Source organism: Hevea brasiliensis, unplaced genomic scaffold, assembly GCF_030052815.1.
Source record: "Hevea brasiliensis isolate MT/VB/25A 57/8 unplaced genomic scaffold, ASM3005281v1 Scaf185, whole genome shotgun sequence".
NCBI classification, from domain to species: Eukaryota; Viridiplantae; Streptophyta; class Magnoliopsida; order Malpighiales; family Euphorbiaceae; genus Hevea; species Hevea brasiliensis.
Window position 1 is genome coordinate 87411 of NW_026614679.1, and position 14178 is coordinate 101588.

At 31.8% G+C, this 14178-nt stretch overlaps 1 pseudogene; it reads right to left on the reverse strand.

Moving 5' to 3' along the window:
• Nucleotides 1-40: 40 nt before the first annotated feature.
• LOC131176611 (14-3-3-like protein GF14 kappa) lies at nt 41-3924 on the reverse strand (annotated as a pseudogene).
• Nucleotides 3925-14178: the final 10254 nt, after the last annotated feature.

The following is a 14178-nucleotide window of genomic DNA, read 5'->3' on the forward strand; positions in this document are numbered from 1 at the left end:
AGGTCAAAAACATACATGAATTACAAAAAGTGTCAAATCGGATTACTGGGTCAACCCACAACACAACACAATTATTAACTTGTCGTAAACAGATCAGCGCGAGTATGACTTGAACATGAATAAGCCTTACCCTAACTCTCTATAAATTGATCCCGCCACATATCTTGTATTTTCAACTCATGAACAACAATCGAGACAGGTCATAGACGGCTTCCAGTAGAACCAACAATAGAAGAAAGTAGAACCCACTACATAATATATAAGCACAATTTCAAATATTCAACTCAAGGAGCACTGATCAATCACTCACCTGGGAATTGAAATTCATTTCCTAAAGTTGTTTACAACCAAAAGTTGTAGCTACATTACATCTTCGGAAAAAGTCAGGAAGCTAAAACCAGAGCATATTTTACACAGCTTTGTTATACTTAGACCAAAGTTCATGACATTCTAGCCCACCCCCTTGGAAGAGCCAAAACAATCCCATCCAATTATGCCTCATCTATCTGCTCCTGCATAAATCCAACCATACTGCTTTAGTTATTTCCATATTAAAAGGGATAGAAAAATGCAAAAGAACACAAAACTGACTTAATATCTACAGTGCTCCCCTAAACAGATATAGGTACGCATGAAACAGGCAGGCATGGGCACCATAAGTATGGTCGCTTTTTATAAATTGTAACTGTTCATCAAAATCACATTTACGATAGAAAGATGGGGTCCTTCGTATGTTTGGGTGATGCTACGTTCATTTCTTTTTGTATTTCTTTGTTTCAACAAAGAATCTGATGTAGTTTTTGCTTTACTTTATTATAAACAAAAGTGTTTAAAAATAAAAACCTATAAATTTAGTTGCACTAACCTGCATATCTAAAGTCCACATTGATTTCTTTTTGTATTTCTTTGTTTCAACAAAGAATCTGATGTAGTTTTTGCTTGACTTTGCTATAAACAAAAATGTTTACCAAATGAAAACCTATTAATTTAGTTGCACTAACCTGCATATCTGAAGTCCAGAGAGTAAGGTTATCCCTGAGCAGTTGCATGATGAGAGTACTATCCTTGTAGGACTCCTCACCCAATGTGTCCAGCTCCGCAATGGCTTCCTCAAAGGCCTGAAAATTGAAGGTAATCATATATAAGATTTCACATGCACCAAATTGATAGAACAAATAAACAAAACATAAGATCCACAACCAAAACATATATTAGCGCAAAAAAAAGTATGCATTAGTAACAACTGCTTCATGCTAACATGTAAATTAACATCAGTTATTCAGTTAGAATCTAGACAAAAACAAACAAGCTCAAATATAGACATGCTAGCATAGACAGATGTGCATGTTTATTTACAGGTGTCCCTTCTGAGCTCACACATTTTCCATCGATTCTGGTTCTGGATTCTGCTACACATCAGTAACAACCATGTGCTCCTTCTAGCTTCTGTAGATGGCTAGCAGAAGTCTCTCATAGCAACTAAAAGCTAGCTGCTAACAAAATTGAATTTAGAAAATGAAACCATGAAAAATACATGCTTTTATATGCTATTAATTTATCCTTGACACACCCTACCAGACACATAGGATAAGGAACTTTAAGGCTAGGTTTTCCACGGACTTGGGCAATTCAAAGAGCAATCTCTCGTTTGAAGACATTCAGTGATCTTGTAGAATTATTTTCTCTAGCCTTAACCCAGTTTCTTGCCAACTTTAGGTCTACAACACTATATCCACATCACTGAACAGAACATCAGAGGGCGAAGCATTTTGATTTCTATTTCCAAAAAATCTATTACGTTCCCTTCCATGTCTTGAAAACTCAAATTCAAGACCATATTAACAGGAAGGTTAAGCATCTAAAACCTATGACCTAAGGAAATTAGATAAGGAGATATCACCAATCAAAATTAGATGAGATATACAAACAATTACCATCCTGTAAACCATACTCTATTTCTTACCTCCATGATCAAATTTATTAACCACTCAGTCAAAAATGGTACAAATATGAGTCTTTCTCGGTTTCTCCAAAATTTTGTACTTTTGTGGATTGAACAAGTTCTTTGGTCCTATGAACGTGAATTAATTCAAATCAAGAACTACAGCCCCATTCCAATGACTTCTATATTTGCATTGCTGCACCAAATTTAACTAACTGAACTTTCTCATCTGATATACCCTGTCCACAGTGCATCCCACAGCACATAGCAAAAATAGGATGGACCATATGCAAAAACTATTTTGGTTCACAAATTTTAACAAAATGAAACAGAAACTTGCCATGAAAAGACAAAATAATAAAAAATGTTGATGCAGATTTGCTAAATATAATGCACAAACAAGTAATAGGACAAGACTATGATTATATTGATATATTGTATTCCATTTAATATACTATTTACATTGAGCAATAAAGGAAAGGTGATTCTACTAGGGGTGAGCATTCGGTTCAAACCAAACAAAACCAAATTAAATCATGAAAACTGAATTATAAATTTTAGAAATCAAACCGAATCGAAATTGATAAAATCGAATCAAACCAAATCGCTCTATTTTGATTCGATTTGATTCAAACCAATCGATTTTGATTTTTGATTATTTTTTAACTTAGACTTGATTTTCAAGTTATTTGTTGATTTGAACCTAATATCTATTAATCAATGAAATTAAATAATTTATATATATATATAATTACATATAATTCATAAATTTGCATAAAAATAAATCAAATAAAAAATCAATAAAATTATTCAGTTCGATTCGGTTTAACCAATTTTTTTCTCATTAAAACCAAACTGAAATAACCAAAATTTTTATAATACAAAACCCAACCGAACCGAATTATTTTAAAACCGAACCGAATTATTTTAAAACCGAAATGAATCACTAAATTAAGGTGTTTCCCTTTGATTTATTCAATTTGAACTGAATAATGCTCAAACCTAAAGTTATGGAACCTAACTAACCAGCTATTATCCACCTAAAGTTATGCTTTAACATCAGAGGAAACAAGAAATATTATTTGCTAAATTCTAGCAGTAATAGGGATGGAGAGAACCTGTTTCGCCATGCTACAAGCTTTCTCCGATGAATTGAGAATCTCATAGTAAAACACTGAGAAGTTGAGTGCCAACCCCAACCTTATAGGGTGCGTTGGTGCAAGATCAGCAAGAGCTATATCCTTCAGACCCAAAAAGAACGGAAGCAAACAAGTGAGAGAAGCTATTGATAAAACCCAAATTTGACTACTCGAAGCCATATGAGATCCAAATAAACGCAAATTAATAAAATATCGCCATTCGAAACTTCAAATGAAACAATTCCTCAAATCACAGAAATCCACAGCATAATCAATACCTGAGCAGCCTTGTAAGCAAGCATAGTATCCTCAGCAGCAGCTTTCCTCTCATCCCCAACTTTAAACTCCGCCAAGTACCTATGATAATCTCCTTTCATCTTATAATAAAACACCTTCGATTCAACGGCTACCGCCGATGGAATCAAATTGGATTCCAGAATCCTCAAAATCCCAGAACAAACAGCCGATAACTCAGTCTCAACTTTCGATCTGTAGGCCTCCACGAGTGCCACGTGCTCCTCGTTCTTGCGGCTTTCCTCCTTCTGCTCGATCGAGGACACGATCCTCCAAGCGGCACGAAGGGAGCCGATGACGTTCTTGTAGGCCACGGAGAGCAGGTTCCTTTCCTCCACGGTAAGCTCAGGCCAGGAGTTGAAGACGTGACAAGCTTCTCCATGAACTGCACCATCTCCTCGTAGCGCTCAGCTTGCTCAGCGAGCTTCGCCATGTACACGCACTGCTCTCTGGTCAGGTTTTCCGGCATCACAATCGCCATTGAAGAATTAGAGAGAAAAGTGTGCTTGTTTTTGAATTTTCAGAATTTCAAAGGAGCAGAAGGGACATGGTTGGCTTAATGGAGAGAATAAGAGAGAGTAGAGTAGTTGCTTGCAAGCTGTAACAGCCAAGTACTCGCTCACACTAGGGGAAGCATGCCACTAACGGTGTCGTTTTACCTAAGTGAATGCGAGAGTGTTTATGTAACGAGATTGAGCGCGTGAGAGAGAGGAAGTGGAGTGTGATTAGTTGAGAGCTGAGTGAGATAGATTACAGTAAGATTCATTCCATCTCCTGTCACTGACACGACCGCTGACACCGGTCCGGGCAGCTTCAGAGTCAAATTTCGGCAAATTGGAAGTTTCTTAAAGCCCATAAGGAAATATGCCGAATTTTTTAATTAGATTTGATAAATAAATATTTCTGATTTTTTTTTTTGAAATTTGACTATATATTAATAATAATAAAAAGTTTTTAAATTTTGTTTTACTGTATTAGCATATTTTACCATTAATATTTTGATTCTCTTTATATAAAAAATTTGTTTGTAAAATGTAATTATAAAAAGATTTTAAATTAAATTATGTTATTTATTTCTTACATTATTATACCTAAAAAATTTTTTAAAAAATAAAAGAAATAAAAAAACATACACCAAAAAAATTTTTAGTTAAATAATGTTATTTATTTTTTTTATATTATTATTAATATCGTTAATATAAAATTTTATGCAATTTTTTTAAATACTATAATTTTAATATTTCATTATCTTTTTATCTTCTTAATATAAATATATCTTTTTCTTTAACTTTAATAAAAAAAAAATAGATAAATAAAAATAATACAAATTTGTTATTAAAAAAAAAACTCTATCAAATTTGTTGGTCTTGTGGTTTTTTTTCTATATTAGCTTAATTGTAATTTTTTAAAATTAATTTTTTTTATATCATAGATAAAGATATAAAAAAAAATCACTTATTTTCAAATTATAAATTTCGAATTACTTGCCCAATTAAAATAGGAAGTATTAGCTTCAATGTTTAAATAAAATCATAGCAGAAAATTTCTATTATAAATATAAATTATTAAAATTTAAGTGTGTTAAATTTTGAGAGAAAACTATATAAATAACGTATTAATTCATTTTAATTTAAACTTATATAAGCCATTGATCTACTTTACATTACAAAATAACTGATTAATTTAATATTACAATTCAATTATTTATAAATTATCTTTTTTTATATATTTTTTAATGAGAGATTCCCAATACTTTTCCTTCAATATAACCACATAGTTATTACTTCACAATTATTTAGTATTTTAATTTAATACCCATTCAATTATATTGTAATAATCTGAATTTTCAAATATAAATTTTATAGTATTTAAATATTATTTTGTTATTGTAATATATTTTATGAGATTATTATGAAGTTTTAGATTTAATCTTTTGAATTATTGAATTTAGACTATAGTAATATGTTTTGACATTTTTAAATTTAGTATCATTACTATTATTATTATTAATAATATTATTATGTTTAATTAGTTTATTAAGAAAGGGTTTACTTTAAATATTGACAATAATTAAATATTATTTTAAATTAAAATTTAATAAAGATATCTTAATAAAATATTATATATTTAAAAGTTAAAATTATTATATTATATTATATATATATATATATATATATAAAAAGTTGATTGAAGTGACATTTCTGGACAGCATATTTTAGTGCAACAATTAAAAAAAAAATTCAAAACGGTAGGACCCATCTTCTTCCTCTCTCTATCTCACTTCTCCCTCTCTCTCTCTCTCTCTCTCTCTCTTTCTTTTTGCTTTAGCCAACCACTGTCACCGTGGGCGAGCCACCCAGACCAAATCCACAGTGACCTATGATCTTCCAAAAGCGGTGGCCAAGACCACTAGAAGCGGCAGCAAAAAGGGATGAGAGAGAAAGACACGCACGTAGGTAGAAACTTTTCGATGCAATTTCAGCTTCATTTAACGCCAGATCAAGGTAATTCAGGTGGCTTTAGAAAAGTTTATTCCAAGAGTTTTCTTTTGATATCAATTTTATAACATTTAATGGTGGGATGAGTGAGATATAGAGGAGAAAAATTTTAGGTTTTTCAAGTTTTCCTAACAGATGTAGGATGATCCAATTGTTGGATCGATGATCCGAGGCCACTGATGGACTCAGTGCATCGAGACCTTCGAGATGGGATCAATTCCGCTCTGATCGGACACCGTTTGAAAAAGGCGATCATCGAACGGTCCAGATTGCTTGACGAGATTTTCGACTTTTTGAGATCCAAAAATTAATCTACTTATATGATAATTATTAATAATTTTTGGGCTTCATTTAGGTGTGATCAACTTGATGATAGTTCACCAGGGCCCAAAACTGAGTTGTCAGCCAGATCCGATTGGTCGACGGTCCCGAACATAGTCGATTACGATCAATTCGACATTTTTATGAAGGAGTGGAAGCGTGAATAAAGGGCATTAGAACCTTGAATTTCAAAAATTATTTCTAAGGTTACATGCACCATACCAAGTGTCTTATAATCCTAATCAATTTTCAATGTCCAATTGCATACCAAAACACATTTTATCATGCATTAAAATTTCATTTGCCATTAAAGATTATAAATTAACATTTAATTCAATTAAACCCTAAATAAAAGAGGTATTTTTAGGTATTAACCTCTTAATGCATAATTGAAGCCTCTTAGGATGTTCTTAGGACCCCAAATGTTGTCTCTCTAGTTTGTCCACCATAAGCACATACCAAAGATGCAAAGATAGCCCCTAGATTGGCTTCTCAAGCCTTGTCAACCAATTTTGAGATAGGGTTTATGCTTTGTGAAGGTTGTATGAATGTATTGGGTGTTAGAAATACTTTCTAATAATTTTAATTCAAGAGGAAATCATAGTTTTCCTTTGAATCAATTGAGAAATTGAAGAGGAGAGAGAGAGAGACAAAGTTGCCGTCCAACTTGAGAGAAAAGAGAGAGGAGTGTGTTTTTTCTTTATAACTTTTCTTTATATAATTAGGTCAAACCCTAACTTACTCTCTTGCCACATGTCATCACAAGATCTCATCTTGTTATTATTTGATTTAATCCTATGAAGCCAAGTGTCAAGCTCCATTTAAATCATGAGATGTGGTCTTCCATCATAGGAAGACAAGTGGTAATATCATATGGTACCATGTGTCACCATCTCATGGTGTCATATGTCACCATCTGAAAAGACTAATTTGCTATTACTTTTTAATTTGAGTTCTCAACCCAAAATTATAATTTCTCCTCTTTAAATCAATTTATATCAAATATAAATTAATTAATTAATTAATTTCTATTAATTAATTTATCATAATTAAATTCATATTTAATCAAATTAAATATAAATGTAATTTATACTATACATCCAATAACCTAGATTTAGTTTCAAGTCATGCTAGGGACTTTGCAATCTTATTGCAAACCAAACCTCTTTAATTAATTAATTAAACTCTTTAATTAATCAATTAAATCACATTTTAAATGGTGATTAGCTTGTGTAGATGTGTGATTTACTAGACCCATTACTTATTGGCAATGAAAAATGATATTAACTCTTAATATTATTAGAACTATTTCTTACCATAAATAATTTATCTAAATCATTTTAGACATCTCATAGACTATGGTTGACACCTAGCATAGTATGTCATGGCCACCCAATCAGTAATAAGGAATACCTTAAATGAACCTTTAATCATATGTTACCATGCATTAGAATCTCTCCATTACAAAATCTCAATTCGAGCTGGAGTCATGGTTACTGCCAAACCCTATTTGCTATGAATATTATATTCTCTTTTAATTCCAGTTATTGATTAATTAGATTTTATTGTCAGAAACTCTTTTCTGAACAAATCTGTCTGTTCTAGCCAGAACTTGAAATATCAAGAATAATTAAATTAACATAGGATTTTATCCCTATTTACTTAGGGTAACGGATTTCATCTTGATTAATACCTATCTCCATATATAATTAGTAGGAGCCAACACATGCCTGTATACCTATACACAGTACAAGTATGTAATAACCCGAGTTTTTAAAAAATATAAATTTTATATTTTTATATGATATTTAAATATTATCCTAACATTATTTTGTTATTTTAATAAATAATATAAGATTATTATGAAGTTAGATTTAATCTTTTGGATTATTGAATTTAAATTATAGTTTTATGTTTTGATATTTTTAAATTTTGTATAATGACTACTATTATTAGTATTAATGATATTATGTTTAATTAAATTATTAAGTAAAAGTTATTCTAAACATTATTAATAATAGTTAAATATTATTTTAAATTGGGGTTTAATAAAGTTTTTTTAATAAAATAGTATGTATTTTAAAAGTTAAGACTTATATATATATACACACACACACACACACACAAAGAGAGAGATGAAAAGTGATGGAAGTGTGTGGGCATTTAAAAAAAATAAATAAATAAATCCTAAAAGTTGGCAGACACACTCCCCCCCCCACCCCTTCTCCCTTCTCTCTCCCCGTTTCTCTCTCTCTCTCACCATCTCTCTCTCTGGTCTTCTCTCCTGACAGGCTAGTAGCAGCCAGTGAGACTCGGCGAGTTCTCCCCCAACCAGTGCCCCTGACCAATGGCACCAGATAAGCAGAGAGAGAGAGGAGAGAAGGAAGAGAGAGAAAGAGGAGAGAGAAAATGTTAGACCACTTTTTCGCCATTTTTTCGGAGATCCGACGTTCGGATCGAAAATTCAAAACCACTGATGGACTCAGGACAGCGAAATCTTTGAGATACGACCAGTCCCGCTCTAATCGAACATCGTTTGAAAAAGACAATAATCGGACAGTTCAGATCACTTGGTGAGATTTTCGAACTTTTTCGATTCCCAAAATTTAAAAATAAATTTATGATAATTATTAATAAAATTTGGACTTAATTTAGGTGCAATCGGATCTAGGATAGCTCATTGGCGCCGGGACCGCATTTTCAACCCCATCCAGCTGCCCAACGGTCCATCTAAGAACATGGTCGATACTATAGTCAATCCTAGCATTTTCAGATGTTCTGGATGCGTTCCAGGTGTTATAATTGGCATAGGTAAACCCAAACTGCAAGTTGCTCATTTTCGGCTAATACTGATTTAGAATAAAAATTCATAAAATATTCATGGGTGATTATAAAATTATAATTCTTTTTGCAATAGTTTTATAACCCTATTAAGGACCGCGAGGAAAAATTTTAGAATTTTTAAAGCTTGTTTGAGTAGATTTTTATAAAATGTCAATTATAGAAATTAAAACGTAATTTTTCAAGTTTATGACTATTGTCTGATTTGGAGGGCCCAGGAAGAGCCATATGATATTGATGAGATGTGATTGTGGAAAGTGAGATTTAGAAGTATTATTTGAATCTTTTTGCAGGTTGGGTAAGTCCTAGGTATAGGGAAAACTCTATCAAATTTTTGGCATAAATTAGAATGTGTTGCCTCTTTAAATTTATTTTTATTTGAATTAGTACTAATAAATTCATAATAAAATTATATAGGTGATCAGGGTCAACCATCTTCCTACACTCAACCTCTACAGTAATCTCTAGTATACTGTGAGTAAAATATTAATTTTAATTATAATTTCAATATTATTATATGTTCAAGCATGCCCATGCACTACTTATAAATATGTATCTATGTAGTTAGACCCTATACACGTTTTATATTGTATTCTTAATTGATGAAGTGCCATGGATGTTGTTTATGGTAATTTGGAGCAGTGTGCGTACGTTGGCGTGCGTGTTGTGTGTGGTATTGGATATGGATAGGACGGGTAGACACGGCTTGAGAAACACTCGCTAAGACCCAATCCTCTTATGGATAAGTCAGGGTAGGCACGTCTCGAAAGACACTCGCTGGCCCCCCGCATTTGATTCATTAAGTGAAAGTCCGGCTTTAGAGACACTCGCTGGCAGAGGTTGGATTAAGAGAGCGGTATAAGGGATCAACTCCTGTATATATATAGTTTGAATATTATTGGGTGTGTGTGTACTCCAAATTATCTTTTTGCTGTTATGATGTGACTTATATAGATATGTATGATGGTGTTGCATTTCACTGTTAGGACGCATTAGTTTTAGATAGCTATAGAAATTATATTTTAAATTGGTATTTTATTCTCTGAGTCGAACACTCACTCCTGTTTACCCTATTTTTTCCCATGCTACGGGAGGAGATCTTTTTCAGAATAATCTGTTTCTTTTCTCGCAGGTTATTGATAATTACTTAATTGTATTATTATTCTCTAAATTTGTAATTTAGAACTTCGCATATACTAGCAGTAGCATTGATCTTGTCAGGGACTGTATGAATTTAAGTTTTTGTATTAATAAATGAAAATTTTTTATAATTTTTAAATAGTTTGTGAATGACGTAATATGTCACACTCTACTCCTCGTAAGATGTAACATGCTCCCATAGTACACATAATAAATTACCGTACTTCGCCTACCAATAACCTATTAAATATACTATAAGAGATTTTGAAAAAATTTTCGTTCATTTTTAAATTGGTGGGTAAAATTTTCTCATATATTAAAAATCTTTATTTAAAGTCCAAACATAAATCAAATTTTTAGATATTTAAAATCTCCACAATTTTTATAAAAATTTCGACAGAGTGCCGTCTGTATTTTAAAAAAACAGTTCTTCAAAACCTGAAAATAAAGACAATTCCAATATTTTTCTCAACAACTTCTTCAAATTTCACAATCAATCTCAACCAATTTCTCCAGTCTCAAAATTCAAACAATTCTCATTTCACAAATTAACACAAGCAATTCAATACACAGTTTAAATTAAATCAAACATTGAAATATCTCATTAAGATAACAAAATGAATATTTACATTCATGGGAGTTTTAAAAATTTAGTAGTGCAAACTTTATAAATACTTAAAATCTCAATATAATATTACAATAATTTATATTTGATTACAATCTAAATATATATATTATAAAAGAATCGGTACAACTGCTCAAAGGAAATTTCATACATATAATTACAGAATTACATCAAAAGCTAATGTATAAGGGTATACCTATGATATACCCGAAGATAGTCTCACTATGTCTTTTTAGAAATCTTGCTCAGCTGCTTTATTATTCCTTTCACCTGCGACAGCATACAAAACTATCGCTGAGTGGTGAACTCAGTGGTGCACAAACTAATAAATTAAGACTTAATACAAATTATTCTTAACAATTCATAATGAATAAAAATTTAAAATTTCTAAATTCTTCAAAATCCATGACATTCAAAAATCAATATTTTCATTCATGCAAATTATTCATTTGAATAACATTTTGATCAAATAGTAACTATTTATTTACATTTCTTTTAAATTCCAAAACAATACAAAAATATTTTAAATCACTAAAAAATTATTTATTTCAATCATAATTTATCAAATTATGCATAATTTAAAGGGCATTGCCAACAATTCACACAGTTGATCCCATGACCCATAATTCAAATAGATGCCATGTTGTACACCACGACATTTCACATTCTCCCAATAACCGAGGCTAAAAGGGAGAAACTAAGACTAGCTAGCATATATGAGTACTCATTCATATTCTTCCCCAACTGGCAAGCCAAAGAGGAAGTAACTCGCCCCATCTAGTGGAGGAGATATCTCACTAGACAAGCTAATGAGAATTCACAACAAATTTTACCATGTCAACTGTGGTTTCAAATCATATTCAAAACAATTTCTATTTACAAAGTGTTTACAAATCATCAACATATTTAATCATCATAAACTTATGCTCAAGGTTGGCAACACATCAAACTTAAAATTTACGATTCTCAAAACCATGCAATAAATCCTTAAATGCATAAGAAAATTTGCATTTAATTTATACAATTTTATTCAACAAATTAAAATCCTCAACACAACAAAATTATAAATCATAAAATAAACTTGTTCAAATCAATTTAGAAGTAAAAAGTAACAAAATAGTTAGTTGTGCACAAATCTTATACGAGTCGCCTCTTGGCCTTGACTCGATTCCTCGGGTTTTTTCTAGGTGTTTTTTTCAACTGAAACACACAGTTTCACAGTGTTTCAGTATCATAACTCATCATAAATTCAAAAATAAATTCAAATTCACTTATACCTAGCTTATATATGCTAAACTTGACGTTCTTCAAAATTTGTGTTTCGGGGTTACTATTCACTGCACTATTCAAGTCAATTTCTTGACTTTCTAAGGCTTAATAGATATGAGAATCCCAACTTCACCCACATACCACATTTTGGTCACTAAATTTGTTAGTTTTGATGGTTTACTCAAATTCTAAGTCTTTTAGGCAAATTTGATAAATTTTCAGTTTTGGTGTCTAAGGTTGCCTTTGTTCCATTGGTCATTTCTTTGTTGGAATTTGGCAAAAATTTCTTCATAGAAAATGTTCCCTATTGTCTTAAGTTTATTCTCTTTTTAAATCACTCCAATTGGAGTTTTGTAGCTCAAGTTATAGCCATTTGAACCATGGCTGCCGGATTAGACCTAACCCAGATTTTCTGGGCAAATTTTGGTTATGGCAGTTTTAAGTCACCAACTTTGGGTGGCCAAATGATTGGTTAATGGCATAATTTGGATTTGTGTTCTTCATGAAAGTTTTAGGTCTATACCTCAACTATGCCTTTGGTAAAATGAACAAACCTTTGTTCATTTGGTCATTTGTCTGAGGTAGTGAGATTTTTGATTTGGTTATTTTATTCACTAGGTTTTGGTCACTTTTTGGGCATGCTTCCTAAATGAAAATTGTGTCATTTAGTGTCTATTTTCATTCTTAATTGGTCTCATACCAATTGGACTTGTAAATTTTTATTTTTGGTCCCTCAAAGGGACCTTGGTCATGCTGCTAGCAGCATGACCACACTCAATCCGAATTTGATCTCAACTCCAATACTTCCAACACACTTCATTTGGTTACCATTGACCATTTCTCACTTCAAATTAAGTCAAAGACATCATTTATCAATTTTTCACATTTTTGTCTCTAAATCCTAAGTGTCCAAACCCTAGTTTACCAATTCTTTGTATTTGATTGATTCAATGCCTATATACATGTTTCTTCATCTCAAATAAGATCACATACACTTTTAAATCTATCAAACTCATGCATACACATATCAAAACCCTAGTTGGCCAAAATTCAACTTTGTCCCCTAACACTTGTCTTCATTTCATTTTAAGCTTATTTCCAAGTTCATTCAATCATAAACACATGTATTAAACTCAAAATTCCAAAGTAAATAGCTTACCTCAACTTTGATAGTCAATCTTCAATTTTTCTCCTCTTTTCTTCTTTCTTGCTTGCTAAATCTCTTTCTCAAAGGAAGAAAATAAGGTTTTATGAAGTGATTGGGGAAGAAATTAGGGTTTAATGGGGGATTTAAAGCTTGGAGCAAGCTTTCATGGAGGTGTGGTAATGGTGGTGTTAAGGGAGAGGTGGGGCGGCAATTTAGGGAAGAAGACCAAATGAATTTTTTTTTCTTTTCTTTTATGTATTTTGTCTTATGGAAGACTAAAAGTCAATTTAATTAATTATAAGATTTATGGCATCATGCATGATGTCACCTCTCTTCACTTTTTCTTTTTTTTTTTTTTCTATTAGTTCTTTAATTTAATTTTCAACTCTGTAATTTTATTTTATCAGATTTTATTTGTGATTAGGTCGAGTCGACTCGAGTCAATTGACCAAAATTGCCTCGCATGGTTCATCGGTTTGTAAATAATTCAATATTTCTTTGGCTCTCGACCTAATTATTTGGGCTTAACTTGATTCTTTTTCGTGATTTTCTCTTTTCCACTGTGTTCGTAAGGGTCCTAAGAATTTGGCGTCACATTTCTGATTCGAAATTTGAGTTTAAAATGACTTCGCAGTCGTTCCCGAGAAGGTCACCCATCGCTGTGACTCTCGACTCGTTTAACTTCTTATATTCTGTTTTTCTTATTTATACTTAACTAATTGACAATTACTAATTATTTGTGTTTATAGCTCATCTAGTTGTCTTAAGTGTGGTTTTAATCCCCTTAATTGTCCGGACCGACACCGGTCACCAGAACAGTAACATATACCAGGCTATGCAAATAGGGGTGTTACAATTCTCCCCCCCTTAAAATAATTTCGTCCTCAAAATTTTACCTGGTATCAGTCTCTGAACAGTTGTGGGTGCTGTCTCCTCATGTCCTATTCACGTTCCTAAGTAGC